Raw genomic sequence first — 5,688 nt, forward strand, 5'->3', positions numbered from 1 at the left:
TCATCTCCATTAAAAACACCAGCACTGCGCACCCCCTCATATTCACACCAGCTTGTTTTTACTTTGCGTTAGCAGCATGGCTTTCATATAATTTGCGGGCAATTTAATGGCACATGTACCATTTTTAATAAATGTTCTGTTTTACATCTTTGTAATACTAGACAAATATCAGGCACTACTTTTCTGTTATCATTTGCTGCATTGCGAACACAAACTTTTCGATAAACTTAAATGAGCAAAAACAAACTCAGAAGCCATACACGTTTGATACGTGTTCATTTATTTTTTATATTTTTTATAATATGTTTATTATTTTACAATAAAAAAATCAAATAAAAAGACAGCAATACTAGCAATGACATTCATTGTACTGTTGAATGGGATGGCCAATTTAGAGGACAAAACAAAACTTAACTCACATACACAAAATAAAACTAAATCCTATTAGGTGGTACATGTATAAGAAGACAGCATATAGTCATTACAAGCAGTGTAGTTAAGTCAAAAATAAATATTGAGTGGAGTACAGCACAGAGTAGCAGCAGATCGTCAACCCAGTTATGAAGCGGGACTAGACCATTTATCCAGTATCGGCTGCCATATTTTGTAAAACATTGGACTTCTATTGGAGGCATTGTATCAAATCTTTTCCATATGTATTACATTCCCTAAATCCTGTAACCACATTTCAAAGGTAGGTACAGTCTCCAGTTTCCAAAATTGCAATATGAGCCTTTTGGCTAATAGAGTACAAAGAGAGACAGCTTTCCCTTCGTGATTATTCCCATCAACTGTGCCAAACAGAGCGGTCAATGGGTCTGGGGCTAGAACTCTATCAAAGGCTCTAGATAAATAATCAAAAATGAGAGACCAGTAAACATGTAACTTAGGGCATGTCCAGAATAAGTGGGTCAACGTCCCCTCATCCTGCTTGCACCTCTCACACAGTGGTGAGGTGTCCGGGAATATTTTATGCAGTTTTACTTTTGAGTAATGTAACCTGTGTATCACCTTAAACTGTACAAGGTTGTGTCTGGCATTCACTGAACTGTGGTTTATATTCCTGAGAGCTTCTACCCAGTCCTCATCTGAGATTTCTGAGCCAAGTTCTTGTTCCCAAGCCCTTTTAATGGTGTCTGTGGATACCTCTATGTGGGCTTGTAGCACATCATACAGTCTAGAGACCGACCCTTTTGAATGGGGTTTGACAAGGATCAAGCTATCTAATGTAGGACTATTTGGCTTCATGCCATACTGTGGGATATGTGTCCTTACGAAATTCCTGATTTGGAGGTATCTGAAAAAATGTGTTGTTGGCATGTTGAACTTTCCCTGTAATTGTTGAAATGAAGCTAACTGACCATCTATGTATAGATTACCAATTGTTGTGAGCCCCTTCTCCCTCCACTGTGAAAACACCACATCATCCAATGCGGGGTGGAAAGCATGATTCAGGCAAATCGGGCTGTCAATGTATACAGTGGGTATGTTAAGGAAATACCTAATCTATTTCCAGATCCTAAGCATATGACAAATGACTGGGTTAGAGTCATAAGTGGATTTTTTCACATATGATGGGCTATTAACAAGTGCAGGGAGTGAGGAACGTTGACAGGAGGCCTGCTCAATCAAAAGCCATGCAGGCATATCCTTCTGTCTCATCGCAGGTAAGCTTTCCCTCCAGAAAGACACAATGTTCAGATTAGCAGCCCAATAATACAGTTTAAAGTGAGGAAGGCCAAAGCCCCACTCTATTTTGTACTTGCATAAATGCTTCTTTGAAATTCTGGCTGCCTTGTTATCCCATAAAAATGGAGTTACTATTGAATCCAGTTTCTTAAAATAGCTTTGTGGTATGAAATTGGGTAGACATTGGAAGAGGTAAAGAAACCTGGGTAGGACAACCATTTTAATAGCGTTTATACGACCAACCAAGGAGATAGGCAGAGTTTTCCAAAAATCTATATTTTGTTTAAGCTGATATATTTTCATGTCCCAATTCGCTTTCAATAGCTGATCAAGGTCTCTTGTCACTACAATGCCAAGGCTTGTGAACTTGTCCATCACTGTTAGAAACGGGGTAGATTGCAGAAATTGCATATCCACAGGCCGTGATATTAGCATCAACTCACTTTTTTGCCAGTTTATCTTGTAGCCAGAAAAGGAGCCAAATGTGTTTATCAAGTTAAGTAAGGGTGGAATAGAAGTTTTAGGCTTGGACAAAAACAAAAGAACATCGTCTGCATATAGGGAAATTTTGTGCTGTGTGTCCTTTATTTTAACAGAAGCTATATCGGCACATGCCCGAATGCGAGTAGCAAGAGGGTCCATGGCTATAGCGAAGAGAGCAGGCGAAATAGGGCACCCCTGTCGGCACCCCTTGAACAAGCGGAATGACTGCGACATTTCTTGATTGGTTACCACGAACGCCATTGGGTGTGCATAAATAATTCTTATCCAATTAATAAATACCTTTCCGAATCCGAAGTGCTCCAGAACCGACATCATATATTTCCACTCAATCCGGTCAAACGCCTTCTCTGCATCAAGAGCTATTACCACTGCCTCAACCTTATGATCGTGATACACTACGTTGAAAAGACGTCTCAAATTGTAGTGTATATGTCGGCCCGGGATAAAAACCTGTCTGGTCAGGGTGTATGATGTCAGAAATATATGTTTTCAATCGGTTTGCCAATATCTTTGTCAACACCTTGTTTTCTATGGGGAGTAACGACACCGGGCGATAAGACGGCATCTCCATGGAATCCCTATCTTTTTTCAAGATCAGTGCTATTGTAGCCTCATACAGTGTTTGCGGGAGTTTGGCATTTTCTTTGGATTGTTTAAACATTCGCAACATAAGTGGAGCTAGACTGGCGCAGTACTTCTTATAGAATTCTATTACATATCAATCGGGCCCAGGGGCCTTGTTTGGAAATTGTGCTATCGCTGTGTTAATTTCCTCCAAAGTTATCCCTGCATCAAGTGCAGAAGCTGCCCCTCTGTCTAGTTTAGGAAGTTCACATTCAGCGAGAAAGCGTTCCATAGTTTGTGGATCAGTAGCATCGCATTTTGATTGGTATAGCTCTGAGTAAAACTGCGCAAAGCATTTATTAATATCCTGCGGATCTGTTACTATTTTGCCCTTCTTGTCTTTTATTTTGTGAATAGCTCTAGATGCCTGTACATGCCTTAGCTGTCTTGCTAATAATTTATGTGGTTTGTCACCCAGTTCAAAATAACTTTGTTGCGTTCTAGCAAGTAAAGAGCCCACCCGTTTCGAAAGGATGGTATTGTATTCATATTTTAACTTTGTGATCTTCTCAAGGACTGAATACGAGGAATTCGTCCTAAAAACGTTCTCCTGTTCCCCTAACTCTCTTTCAATTTCTCTTAGCCTAGTATTGGCGCGTTTCTTCCTCTCTGATGTATAAGAAATAATGTAACCTCTAATCACAGCCTTTAGAGATACGTGTTCATTTCTTACAGGTACATTTTACAGCCTTACAATTTATGGCATATAGGCTAAGTCTATAAATTAAAAACGTTTAAAAAAACACGAGCTTGCGCACACCCAGAATAATAGTTTGTGTGGAGGTGCTGAATAATGGCGAATACACTATAATATATCAAATTAAAGAAGGTCGCACACTCCATGTATAATCTCCCAGCAATTTAATGGGTATTTACCAAGGTTTCGGCATCACTGTGCCTTCTTCAGGGTCATGTCATGAATACTTGACCCAGGTTATGTAGACAAACAGTGCAATTAGTGTAAACAATGACAGTAGTGAGGGGTGGGTCATAATGATTAAGTGAATTAAAATTTGTGAAACTGTTTAAAAATATTATATGGCATTTTAAATATATTATGCTATTGTTATCATATAGAAACATAATGGAATATTGTACATTATATTAGCGTCAACATACAATATTGTTTCATTCAATTTCACATAATTTCGTATTTCATTTTTGTTACATGTAATATTGGTTCAACCTTAATATATAATGATCATCATCAACAGGGGGAACGTATTAGGTATATGCTAATAAGCTGTAAAAATAAATGTTCAATTTATAAGACTTGTTCATAAAGGAAAATGTGGTCATAAGAAGGGCCTGAGATCAAAGTCAATATTCAGACCATTAGGGGTCAATGTTTTAGAGAGGATATCCAGTAAGCCTCCCTTCGTAGTAGTAGAATCTCAATGTTACCTCCTCCCCTTGGTAGACATGCTCAATGCCTGTATTGAGGAGATGGGATGGTTAGCTTCAACAAAGTGAGCTGCTACTGGATAGTCAATGTTCTTACACCTGATTGAGCTGCGGTGTTCAGCTCTGCGTTGTTTTAATTGTCTTTTCGTTTGTCCTACGTTGGCTTTTCCACATGAACAGGTGATGAGACAGATTACTCCCTTGGTCTTGCATGAGATGATACCCCTAACAGGGATTTTTCCACCTGTATGTGGGTGTCTGAAGAAGGATGTTTTTATAGTGCTATTACACTGTGCGCATGAGCCATACTTGTAGTTCCCATTTGGGATAGGTGTCAAGAGTGTCTGAGTGGGCTCAGGGTCAGGTCAGATCTCACCTAACTTTGTCCAATATTGCGACCACGCTTATAGACCACCAGTGGGGGTTCCTTGAAGAGATGCACCATTTTTTCATCTGATTGCAGAACATGCCAGTGCTTTTTCAGGATGGCTTTCATTTTCTCTGAACACTTGGTGTACATAGTACAAAAGACGGTTGCGTTGTTTTTCTTCTTAAGTTGAGTTTTTAGTAATTCCTCTCATGGTTTTTGAGATATTTTCATCATTGCAGCTTCAATAGTTTTATCCTTTGAATTTATCTGTCATTGTTTTAGCATTGCTGTCAAAATCTGTCTGGTGGCCACAGATTTGTTGAACCCTGCACAACTGGCTAAATGGTAGACCATTCTTGAGGGGAAGGGGATGCATACTATCCGCACATAGCAAGGTATTGCGGTCTGTGGGCTTTGTGTACAAGTCTGTGTGTAATGCATCATTCTCTTTGATGATCCATAAATCCAGGTAGTTTATTTTTCGCTCATCCGTCTGCATGGTGTATTTGAGGTATTCAGAGCACTCCTTTAGCAGAGTTTGGAATTAATTTACTTCCTGCTGACTTCCTTCCCAGAGCACAAAGACATCATCTATGTATCTCTTCCATTAAAGTATTTTAGAAAGTAAAGGAGTGTGTCTCTGTTTTAAAAAGGAATGCTTCTTCAAATTGTTCCACATACAGGGGGGGAAAAGGGGAGCCCATGGCTACTCCCCGAATTTGAAGGAAAAGGTCTGACTCAAAGACAAAGTAGTTATGGGATAATACCAGTTCAGTAAGTTGTAAGATACAATCATTGGATGGAGCAAGGGTAGAGTCTCTCTGCTGAAGGAAGTCTATCATTAATATTCAGGCCCACTTAGGCCTGTTTGGTAAGCAATACGTCTTGTGTCATATACTTTATTTTGCAGGAAGTGCACAGAGATACAGTATATCCAAATCTATTCTTTGCAGGTGCAGGGGCGCATAGGTTATGGGTAGCATTACATGGATAAGTGGCTTGAAAAAGTAATTCATGCTTATATATCTATCTGACACCATCATTGTTAGCTTGCTCACTGTCACAATCTTTAACGGTCGGCACGCAGTGCATAGTAG

The sequence above is a fragment of the Oncorhynchus mykiss genome, chromosome 18, assembly GCF_057628025.1.
Source record: "Oncorhynchus mykiss isolate SJ-2025 chromosome 18, ASM5762802v1, whole genome shotgun sequence".
Classification (NCBI taxonomy): domain Eukaryota; kingdom Metazoa; phylum Chordata; class Actinopteri; order Salmoniformes; family Salmonidae; genus Oncorhynchus; species Oncorhynchus mykiss.